The following is a 25,270-nucleotide window of genomic DNA, read 5'->3' on the forward strand; positions in this document are numbered from 1 at the left end:
GTGAATGTGTTTTTGTTGTACATTGTGAGATCAGTACTAATATACGGTATGAATGTTTGAAAGTTAATCTTGTCTTGGGACTATAATACTTTGCCACAATAATTAATAAAGATAATGTCATTTTATTTATGTGAAAAAAAAAATATGGGTTTGGAAAATAAAGCTCTTGTGAAAAGAAGAAGAAGGGCACAAAATAATATAATTATTATAACACAAAACAAAATAATTATCCTTTTTTTTTAGATTTAGCTACTGCGATCTGTGAATGCGTCTTAGTGTTTGTGATTGATCGAGCGCACGCGCATGCGCATGCAGTGAGCCTCAGACACCGGTTGATGATCCGCTCTCGAGACTCATTCAGTGTCTGCTATCAAAGAACAATAAAACGCACGTCTCAACCGTACACGTTACACACGTTTATAATCTTTTATTAACACTAGTCCTCGTACTCCTCTTCCAGAAAGCGTCTGATTACCGCGGATCGGCGCTCATCGGCATCACCGGAGAACTCCTCCAGCTGGAGCCGGTGAAGAGAGCGAAGCCGCGTTCATTCGTTCCAAGTCGGTCTGTTTCAGACCACCGGCGACAGCATGAGCCAGAGGTTCACGGTGACCGCCGGTGACATCCAGGGCGAAGTGAACCAGCTGTTCGAGGGCGACGAGGAGACGCCGAGCGCGTCCGACGCCACGGGAGCGGAGCGATGCGGGAAAGGTGAGCCAGATTTCTGACGTTTTGACACCTGTGAAGGATAAACTCATCCAACAGCTGGGAGTGTGAGACTGCAATATTAATATTCAACACTCCACCCTCTGATATAACCATCAAATTAGACTAAATTAATAACCTATTTTATAATGTGCATGCATATATTAATTATATTTAAATTATTATATAATTATCTAAACTAAACGTATTTTTATTATTTCATATCAATTCATGTACTGTTTCACATATACTAGGCCTATATGAATATATTATTAAATTAATAAAATATTAATATTTAATATAGAAGTTACAAATCCACATAAAACTTTCCATTTGTAAATTTCCAGGTTATGTAAATTCCCTTGAGTTATTATTATTATTATTATTATTATTATTATTTTATATTTGCAAGACAGTGCATTATAGTTTTTATGACTATAAATGAACTCAGGTTATTATTTTTCTTGTTTTGCATAATAAATCATTTATCTTTTAATAATTTTCAGTGCATATAAATATAGTCTATGCAGATGATCAATTATATTAATATTCTGATATATTCTTATCGTATTTCATATATAGTGCACTGATTCATATTTCATAAGCTTTCACGTAAAGCATTGTGAACCTTGTTTTAAGTATGATATTTTACATCAAATTTTATATTATAACATATTCATGCAATGTTATATAGACTATAGTTATTCTATTTTAATTTCATAAGGACTAAGAAAATCTGTATGCCATTGCTTTAATGTCATTAAATACACTGAACATTGAGTTTTATTTGTCTATTGCATATTGTATTGTATGATTTCCTTCCTCAAGGTGTCATATATTGCGTTCATAACCTGTACATCTTTGAGATTTAATGCTTCTTTGTGTCAGGAAAGAGAATCTGCTTGTTTTTATTTGTTCATCAGTATTGCAGTGCCAAATCTGATTGAGAGAGGCAGTTGTGTGCAATATTCCAGATAGTGATGGATGAACAAATGGATGCGGTATTACAATGAACATGTAGATTCACTTCAGTAGCTGGTCGAAATGGTTACAATGTCTTGCCTTGTCTGTTAGCCTGAAGTGGGCACGGTTGTCTTCACATAATCACACTTCTGACAATATTTGAATATTTAATGAGGCGAAATGCGTTTAAGGCACACTGCGCTGTGTGACATACAAGAAGTCTATTAAATACAAGTCAGGCGGTATTATTCAGCTGTAATCATTAGCCTCTTGATGTTTTCTGTGATGAGGCTTGCTGATTTTCACTTTGAGAATTTGCAAGTATGAAACAATTATGTGATTTGATGAGTGTAGAGAAATACAACAAAGAAGTCAGGCTTTATTATTATGACAGGTAATTTGTCTATGCATACTGAAAGTGAAAACGCAGTGCGATGCATCAGAACAAGTTTGACATTAGTTATGTGGAGCAGGATTTTGGAGCAGTGAAATGGAGCTGTGCATGGGAATATTTAATATGACATGACTGAAATAGATACCATGTGGGCCACTAAATACTAAAATACTAGTATAGGTCTAGTGTTGGTGTTTTTTGCCATGATTGGCTTGTTATTAAGGGTTATAAGGCATTATTTTATTAAAAAACTGCTCTGGAGCGTTATGCATTCCAATACTTTGGATTGCACCATTCATAGTTCTTGTACACGTGACAGGACTCGGAGTGAAGTTTTATGAATACCTCTCTACGTGTCCTAGTTTCCTCTGAATAGCAGCATGATAGGATGCTCTGCTCCAAAACCTAGTGAGCTGCCTACCTAGGACACATTTTAAGGATCTATAATCACATATAGGGGTGTAAATCTTCAGGCACCTCAAGATCCAAGTCACAATCCAATTCCAAAACAATTCTTTGTCTACATTTTCTTTTCTTTTTTCTTTTTTTATGTACATTTTTGGAATAATATATTTACTAACAGAATGGAGCTGTGTTTATTGCAAAGTTTTCTAATCTTGTAAAAAAAAAAGGACTTTATCCCAAAACTTCTGCATTTGCATTTTATATACATTATACACTTTTCATTTAAAAATAATTTATTTTAAAAACAATTCCTTGTAAATTTTTAAATACATAAATATAAATAAAAAAATTTACTAAAGTGATTGAATATTTAATAAGACAAAATGTGCCTTTTTCTTATTTATTGAGTTTACAGATTTTTTTTATATCAATTTGTGCATTTTTATTCAATTTTCTTTGTACTTTTTGAAATCGATAACAAATTAAAAAATAAATTAAAACAATTGCACGTTAAGAATTTTTAACCAAATAAATATAGCTTTTGATGCATAGTCTGTTCCAGAAATAGTTGTTATTATATATAATTTTAAAATTCCATCTTTAAGACAAATATAACTATCCCAGAATGCATTGCTCAGTGAAAATAGTCTGATTTTAATACATATTTTATTCAATTTTGGAACAAACTAATAAAAAGGGGATTACTTTAACCTGTTTAATGTTTTTAAATGATATTTGTATTTATGAGACTGAAGTCTCACATACACATGATGTGGAGCACTATTTGTGCAGCATTTGAAGTTATGTTATAATGTTATAATATAATGTTAAGCAACTTACGATGAATAATTTGGTTAGGTTACTTCCTTAGAAGATGCCAGGTTGGATCACAAGATTGTGGAAGAGAGCTTGAGACATCTTTTCTGATGAGTTCACTGCCAAACATTGATGTTTTTGCCGTGTGAAATCCATTGAAGTCACAAATTGAAGACAGTTTCCAAGAAGGTGTAGAACATCAATCTTTGGTGTCGTGTAGAGACGGTACAAACTTGGATCTCTCATCTCTGGTTCAAGTCGCCACAACGTTTCCATGACAACTGCATCCTCTTTGTGCCATGATTGGTGTGTGGGGAGGGAGTGCAGAATGTGATGATAATAGCAAAACCAAAGTGACTGCTCCCATTATACACACACTAGCAAATAATGCTGCTTTATCACCCCCTGTGTCCATAAACGAAGCATGGATTGGCTGAAAACCCACTCTGAGTGTTTTTTTTTAGATGTGCATGGCTGTATATTTGTGTAAGTGTCTGTATATATGCATGCAAGCATAAACAATAAAATAGCAGAGTATTGGTTTTGTAGTCAGTCCACGTACTGTATGTGAGTATTACAGGTATGTTCATGAGTCTCATGGGTGTTTGGTGAGAAAGACCTCAACAAGGATGATGCATTGCTGCTATTTTTCATGCTGTCGCTGATGTTGTTTTTATCGATCTGAAGAGATGCTGAGATCCCAACCATGTAGAGGTTCATTGGACCTTGAATGTCTCCAGACGGTCAGAAAGATCTAGCCCAACTCTACACGATGTATGAAGCTAATAGGTGATTAAAACATCCTGGATTCAGTTTAAATCATTCAGTATCTGATTCAGTGAGACCCTTTCTTGTAGTAGCCTCTTTTTAGTAGCAGACATTACTATAATAGTCTTAATATTTGCTGTAAACGGCAAGAATAGTCATATTTAATGATATCATTGGTGTAAAAGTCACTGACGCAGTGCTAATTTGGTTGTCAATATAATCTCTTCATTTGCCGATTTATTAATGTTTATATTCTTTTATAATTATATACTTAATATAACTAAGATTTATCTATCTGCCTGTGAATAATAAATTCAGTAACATAGAAATAAATTGCAATAATTAATAAAAAATGTATTAATTAAAAAAATTAATAACAATAATTGTTTCTTGTCTTTTTATTAAATGATTCATAATTGTTACCCAGTTAGATATGAGACAGTATTTCACCCAATCATTTTATCCACTAATTTTGGTGTTTATTGTATTCAATTTATTGTAAAGTGTTTGTTTGTTTGTTTATTGGTTTCAATCCATTTTGCATAAGAAATTTATTCCCAAACTTTTCTGTGAAGAGTTAATTTTACATTCATAAATGTACATTTTCAAAGAACATACCTTCTTTTTCTATTTTCAAGATAGGTGTTTGATATATATATTTTAATTCTTTAAAACTCGAACAATTAAGTTGCTTGTAAGAACTTTCCATGGTGTAATAACTAATTTAATTAATTTCAAAAATATTGATTTGAATGTATTTATATATTTGTTTATTTATTTATTTTTAATTAAATTTTTAATTTGGTTTGTTTGTATAAAAACCATTGCAGTATTGGTATTAATACTATTTCCAGTCCTATTCCTATCCCCTACTTATGTGGTGTGAAATGTAAAATATATAGTTAATTTCTTAATTTTCATCTATTGTAGCCCGCTTAGACTATTTGTTAAACATGTGGACGACTTACATGGCTAATCACACGTACTATTTTCTATCAAGCAGCCAGAAATAGTAGCCTGAGTGCCAAATACAGTATTTCGTCATTGCAATAATTGGCTTAATTCACACACCAGACAGAACCAGGGCCATAAGCTGTTTTTAACCATGTCAGTAATAACTCATACATATTACACTGCTGCACAAGAGCTGTGTTCTCCATCACAGACGTGCAGCGTGGGAGTTTTGGCTGCTTGGCAATGAGCTTCTACTGGAGGCGCCGTGATGGACAAATTCGTCTCGATTTAGTAATTGTTTGCACAAAGACAAAGAGTGCATCTTTCGAGAATAACGTCCTGCACACAGCGCTTTTAAAGCTGTTTGGGAAAGTGTGTCACTTCGTCCCACGCTGGAGTTTTGGCAGAAGTAAAGGAGGACTTTGTATGTTGTGCATGGGAACCAAAGCTTTGACAACAGAACTTGTTTTGTGTGCTAAAAACACAACAGGAAAATGCCATTACTGTATGCATACTGTAAGTAGTATTAATATGCACAATAAACATTCAGGCATAAACTTATTTCTTTTATTTGTATTTTAATATGTAAACAATTACTTGTTTTCATAGCTAGCTTCATTTTACAAACTAAATTGTTTTCTAAATTAATTATAGTTAACTAAAGTAACACTGAAACCATTAAAAGAAAAAAATGCCCCAAAATGAAAATTCTGGTATGAAACCAAAAAATCTGGATGCACTTGACTAAAATCCAAAAAAATGCTTTTTAATAATTATTCATTATTTTATTAAATAATATAAAATAATTTTGTAAGACTTTTAATTTAACAAAATAATTTTAATGGCTCTGAATTAAAATATTTAAAGCCAATAAAATAACCATATTGAAAGTAAAACAATAAAATTGTACTGAAAACATATTAAGATTAAATATCAATATATTATTTTTATTCAGTTCTATGCAGATTCCCTAGAATTTTCTAAAAATGATTGATGCAATGATTGATTTAATTCATGCAAATATTTATGATAAATATAATAAACTATGCTGCGATTCTATGCTATTGAATTACACCAATATATATATATATATATATTAATATATATATATATATAAAAATTCCCCAGAGATCTTCATGACTTGAAATTTTTGTTTTTTTAACCTGTTGGGACAATTTTCATATTAAGCAGGTCCTAATTTCCCTTGTTAAACACTATATAGTGGCAAAATATCCGTCCAGTGCAGTAAATGTGGCCAGAACAGCTTCTATTGTTTTAGCTGATAGCTATCATTGTTGTCATTGGCTGCTCAGCTTGGTTTCATCTGCATAATGCTTTGAGTCAATTGCTGTCCAAATTCGGCGGAGGCCATTAGCGTATTGGGATATGCAGATCGATTCGCTCTCAATGAGCAGTCCATCCTTTCTTCATGCTAGCACATCGAGCTGTTTGTTTCCATTCTGTGAGAGACATGGAAGCTTTCTCACCATTTTAGCATAATGCTGGACTGGTGGCACAGTTTTTGTGTCTATTAGTCTAATCCGTCTCTCAGTCCCACCAGCCGCTGTCAGGTAATAATGTGGTGATCACGAGCTCTGTGGGATTTACAGAAGGACAGGATTCACTCGTTGTGGAACGTCGTCCATCACGCTCTTCTTCTGTGTCTATGTAAAAACAATTCTTTTTCAGCCTGAAATACTGTATTTTATTATATAAATAACATAAATAACATTATTTGTTTATAATATTAAATAAAACATTAAATAGTTAAATATAAAGTGAAAACATCTGAACGCTAAAGTGAACACCTTTCATGCATGATTTATACACACACACTCACATTTTAATATTATAAAAAAATATCTAATATCCACACATTATGCATATATATATATGTGTGTGTGTGTGTGTGTGTGTGATATTTATTTGTAATATTAAAATATTAAATTACCAAATATAAAGTTAAAACAATCCTTTTCAGCCTAAATTAAACTGAAATACACATCCTTCATGCATGTGATATTATATGTCACATGTAAAATATGCGTATGTCTCAGTCTAGCTGAACTCATGCTTTATATAATTATTTGATTTGATTGTTGTTGTTTTTGTTGTGATTTTTTTATTTTATTTTTTTACCTGAATCGTTTTTGTTTTACTGTTAAAGTCATAAAATGATAACTGAATTACCCTTTTCCTGAAAGGACAAGTCAGAGATTCGGCTTGGATCTGCCGTTACACACACACTGCACGGGCACATGAACACCAAACGTCTGATAGATATTGATATTACTGTCAGATCACTCGTCTGTGCTGTAATGTCATTGTATTAGTGCATCTCTTCACATTGATTTTAATCTCGTCTAGTCTTGAGATAAATGTTGCTTATAAACATCAACGACAGGCCTTTCCTCGAGGTCATGGTTAGATATGAGTGCTGGCTAAATTATATTCCTCATATTAAATGTCTGCTAAATAAATCTGCAGTGCTAGAGATCAATTTTAAAAGAGATGCAATAACATTTCTACACCACTAGATTGCACACCAGTAATAAAATAAGACCTTTTTTTTTTGTCATGTCTGCTTGAACCTGACTTGTAGTATTTCTGAATGCTTTTTTTAAGATGTTACCCATAACTTCTCATGCTGCAGATGCGATTGTAACTTTCACTAAATTACTGATGAAATTTATTCCAAAAGAAATATGATTCTGAGAGAATATTTTGCATACAAAAATAAAAAAAAATTTTATTCCGACTTTAGTGCATTTTAGCTCCCAAAGTTTAATTACCGTAATAAAAAGAATAAAAAAATGCAAAACAAAAAATCCTTTTAATGTTAAAAGAATTCAGATTTATTAATTGTTTTTAAATATATCTATTATTTACATTTATTTAAATATATGTATATAGTTAATATGTAAAGTGTGCATCATAAAAGCATTTTATATTTGTATTAAAAAAAATAGAAACAATTGTGCAAACAGAAATTTTCAAAATGCATTCTAACACATGATAGTATTTATGCAAATTATTTTTATAATTATTAATTTATTTTAGTTTATGGTTTATTTGTGAGATTATGAAATTGAAGATGTCAGAGGAGAAGTATTGTGACTGTTTTATAACTTACCTTCAATAAATATTTAAAAAGCATAAATAATAGAATATTTTGCATAAAGAAAATTAAGGCTCCTTTTACAACAGTTGAATTTATTATTATTATTATTATTATATATATATATATTTCTTTACATTTTAGCACTCCAATTTTTGCCATAATCCAAATCATTAAATTATCATTATAATAATGTGCACTTAATTTTTTTATATTATTATTATTTTTTTATTCATTTATAAGTTTTTGTGCATCATTAAATTCATCATTTAAATCAGAATTTTCATTTTTATTTATTTACATTTTAAATACATTTTATAAATTTGTATAAATGAGAATTGCATCAAGTGTAATCGGAACTACAAAAACAAATGCTCAAAAAATAGAAGCCTGGATTCATTACTTTTACTTTAACACCGGAAAATTGAGGGGAAAATTCTTCATGCAAATATATTTTTATATTTTATATTCATATTTAATTTTATATTTGAATGCATTTTTTTTTTTTTTTCACATTAGGATGCTCACCTGTATTCTTATTCCTGCATTCCTATATTCAGAAGTGCACGTTGATGAGTGTAATGTATGTGAACTGTAGAGGGCAGCTGTGTTCTGCAGGAGCATCACTTCATGGTTGGTTGTAGCGGGGTAGAAGCAGACATGAGGTGGGGGTCGTAGCTGTGTAGATGCTGCTAGCGTCATCATGCAAAGCCTTCATAGGCTTGTTATGTAACACAGCGTCTACACACAAAGAAAGGATGAGCAGAAATAACCGCTTGAATCTCAAGGAAGAGCAGAGAGGACTCACGGTTCAGCTGCATCAAAGAAAAGACACGCTGTAATGATGTTATGATTCACATCCAGGATCTTACCGTATTGTTATGATCCAAAAGGCAGCGGCAATCGTTCTTGCACTGATATTACCGCCTTGAACCATTTTTGAGCCTCCCTGCAGGAACAATGTATAGTTTGAATTATTAATCATGACTGGCACTAAATATTAACCTAGATTTAATCATAATAACTTTCGTATGTGGCCGTAATATTCTGAGCTCAGTCCTATTGGTTTAAATGAGAGCACTGAGAGAAATGTGGTGGAAAAGAGTGGATCTCTTAAGCTAATAATTGCATATTTATATGCAAAATTTGTTCTAATGTTAATCCGGATTGGCTTAAATGATGGAGCATGAGCCTACTGTTAGTAGTTAGCATTATATGTGCCCAAATCATCTCCATATATAGCTTTTTCCGAACAATTCCTCATCATTCTGTAGACAGAGAGCATGAGCTGGAAGATCTTCCTCCGGTCTGGCTGATTCAGTTTGAAATGCATTAAAGCATGCGTGATAATTGCACATCTTCACACTGATAAGCACAAAATGTTCACGCTCTTCATATTATGATGGTTGTTTCAACTGCAGGATATTGGAAGTGAATTTGCCTTGATAGATAACTTTACTGCAGTTGCATGGAGAGCCGTGACTTTAGATGACATGCTGGTGTGATCTGGATTTTCTCGTATGCTAAAGGACGCTCTGTATCATGAGCTGTTGCCTCTGGTTTCATCATTGTCTCTGGGGCTGATGATGGATTGTGGTGGCAGGCAGGAGCTGTGTGTCTCTGGGTTTCTCCACACCTTCATTTGCCATTAAACACCAGAAATAAAGCTGCAGTCTTTAAATACAGACCACATCGTTCTATCTATCTATCTATCTATCTATCTATCTATCTATCTATCTATCTATCTATCTATCTATCTATCTATCTATCTATCTATCTATCTATCTATCTATCTATCTATCTATCTATCTATCTATCTATCTATCATTCTATTGTTCTATCTATCGTTCTATCTATCTATTCATCATTCTATCAATCTATATATTCCGTTCTGTCATTTTATCTATTGTTCTGTCATTCTATATATTATTCAATCTATCATTCTATCGTTATATCGTTCTTTTAGTCTGTCTATTGTTCTGTCGTTCATTCTTTTTATCTCTGTCATCTATCATTCTGTGGTTCCTTCTATCATTCTTTATATTTGTCTTCCTCTCATTCTATCTAGTTTTCTGTCATTTGTTCTATCCATCTATGGTCCCTATCATACACCAGGCGCATTTGTTTTTGCTAGTTTTCATTTTCCCGTCCTGCGCATTGTTTAATTATCAAATGCATTTGCATCCATTTGTGCGCCCATGGGCGTGCTGGTCAAAAAAATAGGTGTTTTGCCGGATTGCTATTTTGAGGAACTGAAAATATATTGTGCCATAGACCAACTCAAAAACACAATATTTTTTCTTTGTTATTTAAAGAACATGTTAGTAATATGCACCTATCGGCAGGTGCACAACATACACTTTCAAATGAAGTGTTAACAAGAAACTAATTGTGATTGAGAAACAACTTTACTAATTAAAATATTAAACGCTTCTTCCTTACATTCAAACTGAAATTGCATCCTGCTTCCTGTTTGCAGTAGAAAAAGACATTCTCATTTGGATTCAAACTCTTTCTGTAGCTGCTAGACTGAACTCTTCTGTTCTGAGCGAGAACTGGTCACTGTATTTTTCATAAGGTTTAGCCGTCAAATCATTAAAAAATAATCATGGCGCTTGGTTTTTGCTCTGCGTCCTTGAAACTCGATTGAAATCGTAATGTAGCATATGTTCTAGTGTTTGTATTGTAGTGTATAGTATTTAGAGGTTGTCATATAAGACTCAGTTCATGATCTTTCTGTGGAGGAGCTGTGCTGTTTAAATATGAAATCTGTCTCCAAGAAATCATGCAGCTGAGGGATATGATGTATAGAGCTATGTTATGGCTGCAATTAGCTTCTAAAGCAGCCATTTCCCTCTGTTCAATGTGAAGGAGACTGACCTTCAGTTGTGTTTTTTCATTGAAGGAGGTATAAAAGGTGCCTGTGGCAAAACATTGCAGGCTATTAAACATTGAGTTTGAGAGGAGTTGATGGTGAAAAGTATGTGATTGCTTTTGGTGAGTCATACCACCCAAACACACACACACACACACACACACATCAACATCAGCTTAATAACTTAATGTCACAGTCAGATGCCCTCCATCCAGGTCGCACTTTAACTTGTTGATACCCCAGCCAGTGATGGGTGAACTGAGAATATTTTCTGGGCATGAAACTGTATTTTGGATTGTGTCAATATAATTTTTCTTCCACTGACAAAGGAAATATTCAGCAGTTTTTCGCTAGTATATTTCAGTGCAGAACACAGGCTACTGAATAATTAAAACCTATATTAAAACCAGTCTCTTGGTCACAAACAAAGAGATCCATCAATGTTTTGATCTTCAGTATTTCATTCTGGTGGCTTTGCCAAAAACAAAAAAAAGAGCATGCATCAAATATATTTTTTAACAATTTAGTTTAGACTGACTTGAATGGAAGCCTCTTTCCTCTCTGTGCGTGTCCGTAGCTCTGGGCTCTTTTATAAATGGACTGTGATATAAACGTGTTGCTCTGAAATCTCGCCCCTCCATCAGTCCCTATAGTGGTTCAGGCTCCCCAGCGAGCGCAGTTCACGACCCGCCCTGTAGGACCATCCCATTTATCCCGCTGATCTCAGCTAGTGTCCAGCAGTTATCACGACTAATCGCGGTCCCTCAAGAGCCTCGGATTATTTCAGACCAAGGAAACCAAACGCTGCAATATGAACCAGCTGCACAAAGTCAAAAAGGTGAACAGCGTTTTTTTTTTCCTCACACTAACAGACCTCTGTAGTTCCCTGCCACCAGAGTGATTTGTTTATCGGCGTAGTATATGATTAGCCTGGGAGGAGGACTTTAATGATAAAGAATGAGTCTGGAAATTCACATCGAACCGTGGAAAAAGTTGCAGTGATGAATAAGTCTTGGCTCACATGGACTGAGACACGAATGAGTCTGTTGACAGGGGTTCAAAGAGCTTAGGGTTCAAGAAGCTGCGTTTAGTATTTTATACATGCTGAAAAGCCACAGCCACTCTGATTCACTCTTTCATTCACTCCTGGACTAATTCATCAAAGCTGTCGTGTGCATAAAAAATCCATTATTTCAACAACATGAATAAGTATTTGGGAGTGTTTGCACTGTTTTTGCTCATGTTCCGGGTTAGTGAGTTGAACAAACCTCAGCTTGTAAGTCGTCCTGCAGTATTTATCAGACAAACACAAAGGTGAGACACGAGCCATATCTAGAAAATTAATGGTTGAAGTTTCATCAGTAAGCATCTGGATTTTAAAATGCATCCATCTGGTGCAAAATTAAGAGCTCCAAGCTCATTTCAGAGACCAAAAAAAAAAAGTGTTATGCATTTTCCAGATGTTTTTATCCAAAGTGACTTACATTGCAGTCAAGGTACACTATCAGTTCTGGTTTTGCCTGGAAACTGAACCCATGATCGTGTTGTTGTTTTCACCATGCTTTACTGTTTGAGCCACAGGAAGGCTGAACAGTTCTTTAAAAAAATATATACCGCATCTTACACTTTTTTCATAGTTTGGCTGTTCCTGCAACTTATAGTCAGGTGCGACTTAATTATCAAAATTAATTTGACATGAACCAAGAGAAATGAACCAATAGAAAACATTACCGTCTCCAGCCGCAAGAGGGCGCTCTATGCTTCTCAGTTCTCCTGTAGTCTACACTGAAGACAAAGAGCGCCCTCTCGTGGCTGGAGACGGTAATGTTTTCTATTGGTTCTAAATAAATGCAATTATAGTCCAATGTGACTTGTATATGTTTTTTTCCTCATCATTATTTATTTTTGGACTGATGCAATTTATACTCGGCTGCGACTTATAATCCGAAAAATACGGTAAAATAATTTGCATTGCCTTGTAACAAACAGAATATAATAATAATTATAATATTTTAATAAAAACAATTCAATATTTTATTCAAGTAAATATTTTGTTAAAGTAAAGAAACTTTATAGTATTAGTATTAATTTTAGTTTTTGTAATAATCCTGTTGCTAGGGGGTTACTAGTCTAGACTCCAACCTCATTTATTTGTTATTAGGGTCTACTGTAAGTCTCAATACATTCACCCTGATGTTTTCAGGAAAACATGTTGGATATCATAGTAATTATTATATTATTATTATAACATACAATTGCTAATAATAATGCAAATTATAGTATTTTTAATTACTTTTAAGACAGAAATGTTACTATTGCAATAAATGTGCAGTGTAAAAAATAAATATATATATATATATTAATTATTTTTACTTTGCAATACAGTTGTGAATTAAGAATATGTATTAATTTCTTTGCTTGCAAGTGTTAAACCCACAAGCTTTAATTTTGATGGTGAACTGGAGTTTCTGTGGTGACAGGTTTACAAATGCTTTTTTCCATTTGTATGATTTCTAACATTTTTGTTCAAAGAAGTTTACAGATTTTTACTAGATTTATACAGAAAAGCAAACCTGGTTGCATGTTGCTTTCCAAAATGCATGGTAAACTCAGAGTTCAGAGATGCCAAAAACAAGCAGATCATGACCTCTACATCTTATTTAATTAATCACAGCCTTTTGATTTGATAAGTGCATTGGATAATCTACTAAATCTATCAATATTTCAATTTTAGTTCGATTGACAGATGCTTTTCCAAAGCAATGGCATAAAACACAATATTAGAGATCTTTTATGTTATTATGAGAAGTGTACAAAGATTTTTTGCTTATTATGAAACTGACTGGAAAAGCACAGTCCAAGTGAAACACTGCTAACATTGTTGGTAAACCGTTTGAAACACTTTGACCCAATTATAGTTTGTCAAGCTCAACAGCAGTAATAACTTGTGCGTACAGAACAGCGAGTCTGTGTGGTATCATCACATCTGGAGCAGTTATCACGCTATCGCTGCAGGAGTTCAGTGTGTGCTGAGATGGATGAGTGAGTGAGAGTGTTGATACAGTTGTGGTGGTTGAGTATCTGCTGTAGGTTTTTAATCAGTCTGTTGTTATCTGCCGCACACCCACAAGCTTAAAGGTCAGCGCTGACAGTTCAAGGTCCCCTTTATCTCCGTTTAAACACACACACACACACACACACACACACACACACACACAGCCAGACCAAGGACTTCACAGTCACTGTTTGGTGTTACAGCATTACTTCTGGTTAAATCACCCTTCACAGGTGATTCTTAGTCATTGACTAGTTACATAAAATACACCATGAGCATCCTAGCAATTACTAGTTGCTTTGTACTGTAACAGCATATTTCTATGTAAAGGTCAGATCTGTTGTTAAGAAGACAAAACATTGTCTGAAAAGTTTGGAGAAAAGACACAAAGCAGAATGTGAATAACAAATGTGATAAATTTACTGCCAAAATGTAATTTTTGCTGCAATTTAATTGGTTTCAAGCAGCTAACGGAGCAACCAAAAGTCAGAAATCTATAAACCAGTATTATTTTTATGCTATTGTAGTATTTATTAATATTTTAATTAGCTTTTATTTTATATTTTTAGTTTGTATTCCAATTTAAGTTTTAGTAAATTTGTTATTTGCTTTCGTAATTTTTTTTTATTTTTTTATATATATTAAATATATCTATATAGCTTTAATTTTGTTGATTTTTTTTTATTTCAGTTCTGGTCATTTTAGTATGTAGTAATTTTATTTCAGTTAGCAATGTTTCTGATTTTCATTTACAGTTTATATCTATTATTATTTGTATATTATGTTTGATTTTAGCTTTATTTCAATGAATGGAAACGATTTTTAGTTTTAGTTAACACCATCGCTAATACATTTCTCATCAAACTCTCTTACTTTATGACATCTATTTCTCATTTGTGTCTCATCTCGACTCATTTGTGTTTATTGTTTTGGAGTTTCAGGTGTATCAAGACAAAATTGATATCCATAAGAAACAAAACTGACATCTCCATTATGTCTCCTTGCATGTAAAGATCAACATATAAGCAATAAAATATTATTTTGGGAAATATTGATTCCAGTTCATTCCGGTTTCTTCCGTGAATGAATGCGTAAGTTTAAGAAATGGTTTTGCTTTTCGAGCAGGAAGTGATGTGTTTATGGCTTGAGCCAGTGATTTGTTTCAAAGTTGCTTTGATATAATTCTTAATAATTGCATGCAAATGCAATGAATTTTCCTGATGTAAATGGTTTTATATAGGTGATAATTGTTTCTCGAAATGAATGGAAAGTAATAATAATGATTATGAAATAATGGGAATCAAATGAGCACTTAAACGCCCCCAGCCCTCCTCGTTCAGTTCAAAGTACAGAGGCCAGATGCATGGCTAATGTTCAGTGACAGCCTCTTCCTTTCTCCTCATGCTATTTCTTCCATTTTCTCATCTGTCTGCAATATCCGGTTGTTGTTTTTTTGTAACAGAGCTGTAACCAGCAGATTTACATATCAAAAATTATTTACACGCTGCTAAGCGAGGTGAAATAGAAACGACTCTCATGCATTTGTTCTGTTGTGTATTTGCATACGAGCCACAGAGTTATCAGCACTCCCCGATGCCGTTCATCCTTCTTTGCATTTCGAGAGAATTTGACTAGTGCTTTCTCTGTCTTGAGCAGAATGGAGATGGGATGATTTAGGCATCTTGTATCTTTTGTCTGTTTGGCCACAACCCTGTTTATCTGAAAAGTGTTCAGATTTATTATGGAAGCTGCTGCTGGAACGTAACCCGATGCGGTTGGAAACAAGTGTGGCTCTTGAATGGGTCTCTTAGAGACCTTGAGCTGAATTACGACCGGTTGTAATGTTTACAGGCCGAATGATTCTAGGAATGAGGAGGGAAATGATGGTACGCAGTGCTGTCGAATTATATTTCTGACCTCATAATGTTTCAATGTCTTTTACTTTTCTGGTGAAAATTTTATATATTAATTTATATATTTATATTTATTGCAATTATAATAATAATATAAATTATTATTATTATGATGATGACCATTCCATTGAATTATTTATTGAACATTGGTGTCAATTATATTATATTATATTATATTATATTATATATTGTTATTATTCCATTTCCATTCATTTATTGAACATTTATTTACACTTTTCACCTGTTTATGTATTTATTTAAATCGAATATAATAAATTGTATTATATTTATTTTATATTATGTTTAATTTATATTCTATAGTTATTTTATCCCCCCGATGTATAGGCCCTATATTTACATTAGTATATTTACATTTATAATTATTGCCCTTATGAGCAATAAAATGCTAATAAACTTACACTTCCTAAAAATTATTGTAATAATAATTATAACTTAATTATTTATTAAACACTGTTTTTCTTTTTTTTCATGCTGTTGTTTTCATGCTTTTTTTTTTTTTTTTACAAACGTTCCTTCATCTTCACTCAGTGTTCTGGACTTGATCCTGTTGCACATTAATTAAACGAGTTAATCGTCTTGCGGTAACATTCAGCTTACAGGCGAGGATTTCCTCACGCAGCAATTGGACAAGAGGTCAAAAGCGTAACCGTCGGAGTCGGACTGTTTTAAAAACACAGCGACTCGTTCCATTTACAGGAGGAAGTCAAATGCTGTTTCAGTAGTGCTGCCACTAGTGCATAATCTAAGCTATTTTTGTTCAACCCTCCCACGCATGAAAAATCCAAGGCATCCTCTCCCATTTAATATTCCATGCATGCATTACGTAACGCTCTTTGTAGGAGGGGGATGGGGAGAAACGGAGGAAGAGGAAGGAAAATACTCGTCCCGTTGCACGTGGACTGTTGTCCCAGGGCTCACACGTACGCACATACACCACCTCAGTGAGTCACTGACATTGGCTGTGACAGCGATTGCCCTCGAGATAAGACAACAGAGCTCCGCTCTTCCCAGAAGAGCCGTGCACAGCCTGTCCATACACAGAGGTGTCAGAATATATATCACTTACAAATCCTGTAGGTGCGAGCTCGTGTGGGAAGACCGGCTGATGGTGATTGAATTTAGACATGTCTCTTCGTAGGAGGAAAGTTGTAATTGCACAAGTCAAAATCTTGTCTTCCCTTGGTGAGCTCTGTATTCATGCATGATTGAGCATTCATCAGTTACAACTAATCAGAGCCTGTCGAACTAAATATGTGCGTGTTTGTTCCCAGAGGAACGTTTTATTGCTCTGTGGTTGCAGCATTTATTGATGCATCATGTTGGTCTCAGATGGTTCTTCTAAAATGTTTTGGGAGGATTAAAACTAGACACAGATGAGACAAAAGTTCTCCTAGGCTAAGAGCACAGAGCAATGAAGAGCAGCTTAGATAGGACAAACTATAAAAGCTTCAAAAGTCTCCATTTGTTCTCAGTGTTGTTTAGGAGAAACATTTGAGGCAATGAAGAGATCTCATTTGTGTTTTTCTTCAGTTTCACACTGATGAATAAAAATGTCCTGTACAGATGTTGCTCTTTTGTAGCTCTAGGGATTTGAAGTTCTTAGTTATCACTTTTGTCTCAGATGTGTGTCTTAAAGTGCCTTTTATTAACATCTCAGTGCTGTCTAGGATGAAGAATTGAGATATAAAAGAGATTTCAGTGGTGTGTCCTATGCACAGATGAAAATTGTAACTCTTTTGTTGTTTGTGAGAGTTTTTTGTTATGTTTCATTGAAGTATTAACTCCTAAAATCCTGAAGGAGCAATAAAACAGATGTGAATGAGTACATAGTTGTCATACAGAGCTATAAATTAATTGTGGAGAGCAGTTCAGGTCATTTGAGAATGTATTGAAACGTGTTTGAGTTCATAATGAGATCTTTATGTCCAAGAAGAAATTGTTGAGATTGCTTCTGAAACTTTAATGTTAATACATTTGGGGTCTTATTCTTCAGAAGTATTCAGCAAAAACCTCAATTTGTCTCAGATGTTCAATGATTTATAAAAGAACATGCAGCTCAGATCAGTTTGAGTTCACATTAAGATCTGAGTCAAGATTGTTGAGATTTCTTTTTCAGAAGGGTTTAGCAAAAGTCTCCATTTGATCTCAATTTAATCTTAATGATGTCTAGGAGAAACAAGTGAGGTATTAAAGAGATCTCATTTGTGTTTTTCTGTCATACTGCCATAGAAAATTGTAATTGCACAGATGCTGCTCTTTTTGTGGCTCTAGAGGTTGCTTCATTGAAATATCAATTTTGACTCAGATGTTTCTCCTAAAATAAAGACACAGTAAGAGTATAGAGCTACAGTATAAAATTAATCCAAAGATAAACTCATCTTCATGTCATGAAACTCACAGTCATCTTGAAGAAAATCTGAGAAGCTGGAAAGTTCTGCAAAGAAGAAAACAGTGGGATATTAACGAGATCTAATTTCCATGCATGGAGATAAAAAAGCCATCGAGTAAGATCTGAAGAACTGAACTTTATTTTAACCCTCTACCTTTTCTCTTTACCGCATCACAAGGGACTTTTTCAGGACAGTAGTTGTTTTAATTAAAATCGATTTTGTCTGTGACGAGGCAAAGCAGTGAGAATAAATAGCTCAGTGGCTTAGACGAGAGCCCTAGATTTCTAATAGTGGCCCGTGTCTGGAGTCAGATTGAAAGTAGCTGTGATATCCTACAGGGAACAGGGTGTAGATGAGATGGCTCGCTAAGAGAACATGCCATGCACAAGTTTCCCATTCACCTTGGCATCCAAAACCAACTCGGATGCACTAGTTGTCACATTTCACCTCTTCCTCTGTGAACATCTTCCCAGGTCTTTCCACATATTACACGTTTACATTTCCCGTTTTCCTCCCGTTTCGATTTCTCACCTCCTCTTCTTTCCACACAGACAAGTGTGGGCATGCAGTGCAGATTTCCTTTCTCATGTTGAGGATGTACAGTAACTCTTGTGTATGGGTGTGTGGGAAGACAAGCGCTTGCTCCCTTTCTCTCCATCAGTCTCTTTCCCAAAGCGGAAGCAGCAAATAGCAGCATTCAATGGTTGTTCGGCAGCATCGCTGTCAATGTGTCATTAGGAATTGAATGGCCTGCAGTCGGCTTACCTATTAGCGCTCACCTCTAATTGAATTTGGCCAGGCTAGTTGAAGCAACAGCTGCGCTTTATTGAGTCGCTTTTGCTGGTGAATGTGTCGATCACATTTTCATCACATTCGAGGAAAGGAAGCTTGTCGCTATCGCTGTCTTTCTTTTGTATAAGATAGGGCTGTGCATTTTGGTTGGTATTCAACTGATAGATCAATTTTTGCTCATGTATTTTTTCATCCATTGGTCTTTGGATTAGATGGACATCTTTTTTCAACTTTAATGCTGCACTACAAACAGCAAACAGAAAGCACTGATTGTTTTTTCCAGGCTTGCATGGAAAATAAATTAGTTTCTTCCTTGCTTTTTTCTTCCAGCATTGAGGCATTTGATTCATTTTGTTGTGTCTACTTTTGCCTTGACATCTTTTTCAGTATTAAAATAAGGGGAAATCAAATGCAGCAGAGTTGTGTTGAAACGCCGGGGTATCATTTAGCTGTCTCCATCTCGTTTACTCATAGGGCACATTAGCATAATCCATCCCACTCTGCATTTATCTGGACACGCTTTGGAAAAATTATTTTATCAATCCAAAGAGCAGGGGATCACACTGTGAGAGCTTGAAGGTGAATTAATTGAGTCTTTTCATTAACGGCACTAAAATGGGATTGCAAAAAATAATGACTGTTTCTAGACAGGTTTCCAACACTCATCCTCACACTTCCTCGTCTGCCATTGGTCAGCAAATCAGGTAGCCCCACCCCAAACTCGTCAAGTACCACCCTGCTAGAAAATCCAGTTTTAACTAGTTTCTGATAAATTATGTTATTTTTTATCCATGAATAATCATTAACTTCATAACAATATTATTTAAAATTCCAGATCAGTTGGATGATGGGCTTCCAGCTTTTGCATTTTTATTGTTAACTAAAGCTAAAGCTATAAAAAAAAATAGTTTTATTTAATTTAAACAAAGCTGAAATAAATAATAATTAGATGAAAAACTGAAACTTGAATATTAGAAAGCTTGCCTTGGCAACTAACTGAAATAAAATGAGTCTAAGTTGAATTACTAAACCTGAAATAAAAATAAATTAAAGCTAAGCTGACAAAAGTACATAAAATGACAAACTTAAGAAAACTTAAACTATGAAAATAAAAAAATAAAAATGTAAAGCTATTTCAAAATAATAATTAATACTGAAATACAAGGTTGACCTGTTGATCATATTGACCACCTTCAATGGGTAAAATCTAGTTTTTCCAAGAGCAAGTTTAAAATTGTAGGTCTTCTGTTCCTAGTATGCAACATAAATACCAATCTTGGTGAAGAGACCATTTGTGAACTGTGACATCAGTCACATGTGTGGATAAACCGTTCCTTCTGGACTCTGTAAGAGGCTTTAGCATTGGTGCTTCCATTGATTGGACATCTCAGGTGCTCCTGACAGTTTTACTTTCTAATCCTTTTGGGAAAATATGCTTGGCTGTGAAATTAGATTAAGACATGGGTATGTTTCTTATGGCCACGTCGAATGAGCAGTCGCCAACATCTGCCTGAGATTGTCTTGGCAAATGATTTCACAGAACTGTAGCTGTGCTGTGACATGAAGGGCAGAGGCAATTTAGCCTTCTTTGTGTAGCCTGAGTGCTAATGCATGTCATTAAAATGCAATATTTTCCTGAAAGCCAGAGCTTCGCTCACCAAGCACTTCTTGTCTGTTTTGTTATTTAAGATAGTCATGTTAGAATCAGTTGGTGTTTTAAATTTGTATTATTATTATTTAGGTAGAGTTTTCCCAGTTGCATCAATACTTGCAACAATTCTTGTTTTTTATAATAAACTTTGCTATAATCAGTCAATATCCCTTTAAGTTAGTGTCTGATGATGTCCTAAATATTTAAATAAGTTCATGGTGTTAATATGTTGTGCATCCCTGCCCATATTGATAAAAAAACAAAACATTCTCTAGTTTTTTTTTAAGCATTCATCATTTAACAAAATGATTTATTTGCCTCTCATTACAATATATTGTGGTAATAAAGTCAGAGGAGAACGCAATGTTGCTGAGATACTGGCAAAAAGTCATTAGAGTGTGAAACAAGTGATACATGCAGAAGCCATCAGTGCAGAAAGTGCATTTGTATTGAACACATGACTTCATGTAGAAGCGAGTCTTGTGCCTGTTGGAGTACAGATTATGTGTGCTCCTAAATGTGAGTCTTTATTAATCAAGTGCTTGTTATGAGGCAGACACTTACATGCGACTCTAAAATAATAAATGAATTCAGTACCAGGGTGTTGTATGTTGTAATGTGTGTCAGACTCACTATATTGAACACGTCTGTTCTGATGGTTACAGGTTCTTGTGATAATGGATCTCAAATCTCTCTCTCTCTCTCTCTCTCTCTCTCTCTCTCTCTCCCTCAGTGATTGATGTCTGTTCTCTCGACTGATGAGAATTGGGCTTTTTTGGATTTGAAGAGAGCATACCTGTAGATCTCCTGCGAATGAAATGCCACTAAAGTTGGGGTCGAAGGCAATGAATGATATTCATATGTTCAGTTTTTGCTTCCCTTCTTCCCTTTTAATGTATTTTACCTTTTTTGTCAGGGACAGTGAAGTGATCACAGCATAAAAGGAGGAAATGGGGTTTGGACATATCATAAACTGAATTTATACACATTTTATGGTTAAATTCAGGTCCTACCAATTTTTCATCAATGAATATCCAGTTTCACTTAGACATACATTGAAATAATTGGTTTAAGTAATTTTCTTTTTTATTATTATTAATATTTATTCAGCCACGACACATTAAATTGATCAAAAGCAATATTAAAGCTATTTATAACGTTACAGTGTATTTCAAATAAATGCTGTTCTTTTGAACTTTCAGTTTATCAAAGAATCCTGAAAAGTAACATTTTTGACAGTTTCGTTAAAAATATTTGTCAGCACAACTTTTTTCAACACTGATAATAATAAAACTTATTGTGCAGCAAATGCGTATATTTTCATGATTTCTGAAGATCATGTGACACTGGAGGAATGATGCTGAAAATACAGCTAAATCACAGGAATAAGTTACATTTTACATTATATTCACATAGAAAACAGTTATTTTAAATTGTACAAATATTTCACAATATTAGTGTTTTTATGTTTTTTTTTTTTAATGAATGAAATGCAGCTTTGATGGTCATAAGAGACTTTTTTCAAAGCATAAAAGCAAGAACTGTAGTCCACAGTTTGACCTCTATCAGAGTTCACAGACTCTTCAAGTTCAGTTTATTTCTGTATTATTCACATTAAAACAGAACGTAAAGGTGAATCTTAACAGTCTGGATCCTGCAGTTGAATATGTGCTGGTCTGCTGTCTGGTGACCTGTGTGTGTGTGTGTGTGTGTGTGTGTGTGTGTGTGTGTGTGTGTCTGATAAGGGCTGGTGTCAGTGGAGTGGAAGAGGCCGGTCTGGCGGTTCTGAACCCAACAGAGTGTAAAAGAACAGCATGTTGTTTCTCCGAATGGACAGAGAGAATAGGCAGAGAAAAAGTCCAGGTACGAGGGAAGAGAACACAGATAAGACACTACAGCAGCACTTCAATGATTTCACAAACACTGTGCACATACATTCAAGTCCATCACAAATACAAATAGGATTATTTAACACATGGAGTAAATAATGCATGACATGTTCATATTTATGAATGACATGATCATTTGCATTCACAAAATGTGTTCTAGGTCGTTTTCAGGGTATTCTAGATGGTTGTTAGGGTTGTTTTCGGGGGAGAACAAAAGAAAAATTTACTTGGACACCACAGCAAAAACCAGGGTTTTAACGATATATAAATAAACTAAAGATCTGGCTTTCCTTGTTCCATTTAAAACTGTAGGCAATCACTGCATTTTAATCACAATCCAAACAAAGATGATAAATGCATGTTATTTAGCTTGTAATTAGATTGGATAATTTAGAAATTTGAAGCAAAAACAAAATGGACTGACTTCAGCTTTGTGAATTTCATATTGCTATTCAAGATAGCCCTTCAGGTAGTGTTTCCCACAAGCTCCAGGACGCCCGGGTTAGCGATTATAAGAGCACTGCTTAATATGTTGTAAAATTGGACATAATGTTACACAGAAAAGTACAGTAAGCTATTTTTCTAAACTTTTTAAATAGTGAGTATTTTAATTTGCTTTTGTTATTATTATTATTATTATTAGTCTTTTTTTTCCATCATTCTAAATAATAATAATAATAATAATATTAATAGTAGTAGTATTTTTGTAGCATAAATCCTAATAATACTATTAATACTTATAATAGATATTATTAATAATATTACTAATAGCAACGTGATTGTTTATTATAATAATTATAATAATTATTATTATTAATTATTATATAATTTTATAGAAAAAAATAGGGAAAAAATATTAATGAAAAAATAGAAAACAATATTACTTGATTATAATTATTTTTGATGATGATGATGATTAAAAAAAATGGACTAATATTAAAATAATAATTGTATTTTTTTCAGTAGAAGAAGTTGACAGTGCTACACATAAAAAGGTTAGTAAGCCATTTGTAGCATTAAGTCTAATAAATAACAGTTCTAATAATATTATTGTGATGCTGTTATTATTATTAAAAATAAAAAATAAAACTACTATTAATACTAATATTAATATTACTAATATAATTTTAACAGTTGACAGCGTTAAACAGAAAAAGTTGAAGCATTTTTCCGTTCAGTTGAAACAATGAGTATTAAAAAATGTATTGGTTTGCCATATTCTCTTTTTTTTCTACATTTCGACACAAAAGTTGTGGATTGTGCTCAGCCCGTGTCTACTGCAGGTAAACAACCTTAGATTTTACCCCTCAAACGTGCAGGAAGCACACGAGGCGTGAAATTCGATGTGAAGGTACGTCCCGCAGGGGATAGTTCATCAGCGGGAAGACGAGGCCGTGTCAAAAACACTGCATCTAGACTCCATCTAGAGGTTCCTCACTGCTTGAGATGTTTGGTCAGACCTGTGGTGTGAATAGGAGAGGAACCGATAGAAAGAGGACTACACTGATAAGTAGGGCTTGAGACGGGAAGGAGGATGTCAAAAAAAGAGAAGTGTCTTCTTAGAAGCCTGCTGCTCACTATATTGGAGAGGAGTGCTGTTGCCAGGGCAACCAGCGGGACCCGTGATTGGTATTTGGAGCAGCGCTCCAGTGGAATCGCTTCGGAGGCACACATCTGGCCTCGACATTTCCTCACATCTCTTCTCCCGTTTTCCAGATACAATGCCTATGTCTTCATTACAGCCTACACCATCCCCTTACCGTCAAACACCCCAGGGGACGGCGGCCAGGCTGCTTTTATTGCCTGGTTCTTGTTCTCCGTGAGCCGCAGGCTGTCACTTAACGTGCATCAGATGCTCTGGGTGTCTTCCCTTCGGCATCTTCACCTTCGGTCCTGTAGCGATCATCACTCCTGTATCATGCTTTCATTTGCTGTTCTTACACTGCATTTACACTGTCAGACTATATCTTGGCACAAATCTGATATTTTGACATGAATATGTTTGTCTCGTCTGTTTACATTTACTGGAAACTGTTATGACCAGTTTTGTGACCAGTGCCAAAATTGATAGAAAAAAAAAAAATATTTATTTTAAAAATATATAAAACATATAATAATAATAATAATACTAGTATTTTTATTGTTTATTATTATTATTAGTATTATTATTATTAGTCATTTTACATTTATTCTAATAATTGTAATAATAATAGTATTGCTAGAAATACAAATATTATTTTAATTGTTTGTTTTTATTATTAGTCATTTACATTTATTTTAATAATAATAATAATAATAAAAATAATAATGTTTTCCTTTGGAAAAGTTGATTATTCACCATTTTTACAATACAAAAAAATTGCATTGCTGTCAGACTTATTACTTATTTGCCAGTAAAAGTTGTGTGTTCTCATGTGGTGTCGCTCAGCTGCAGTGTTGTGTGTTTGGTAACCAGTCTGAAATCTTTCATCAGTGGATTTGCTTAGGCTAGCATATTTTAATGTCTGTATTTTCCCCCGAATCCGTGTACTAGATGCATTGTTTACAAGGAAAAAACCCCT

General features: G+C 34.0%; 1 pseudogene; it reads left to right on the forward strand.

Moving 5' to 3' along the window:
• Positions 1–324: 324 nt before the first annotated feature.
• Positions 325–25,270, forward strand: part of LOC113078345 (solute carrier family 12 member 5-like) — a 120,388-nt pseudogene continuing 95,442 nt past the window's right edge.

The sequence above is a fragment of the Carassius auratus genome, unplaced genomic scaffold (assembly GCF_003368295.1).
Source record: "Carassius auratus strain Wakin unplaced genomic scaffold, ASM336829v1 scaf_tig00025400, whole genome shotgun sequence".
NCBI classification, from domain to species: domain Eukaryota; kingdom Metazoa; phylum Chordata; class Actinopteri; order Cypriniformes; family Cyprinidae; genus Carassius; species Carassius auratus.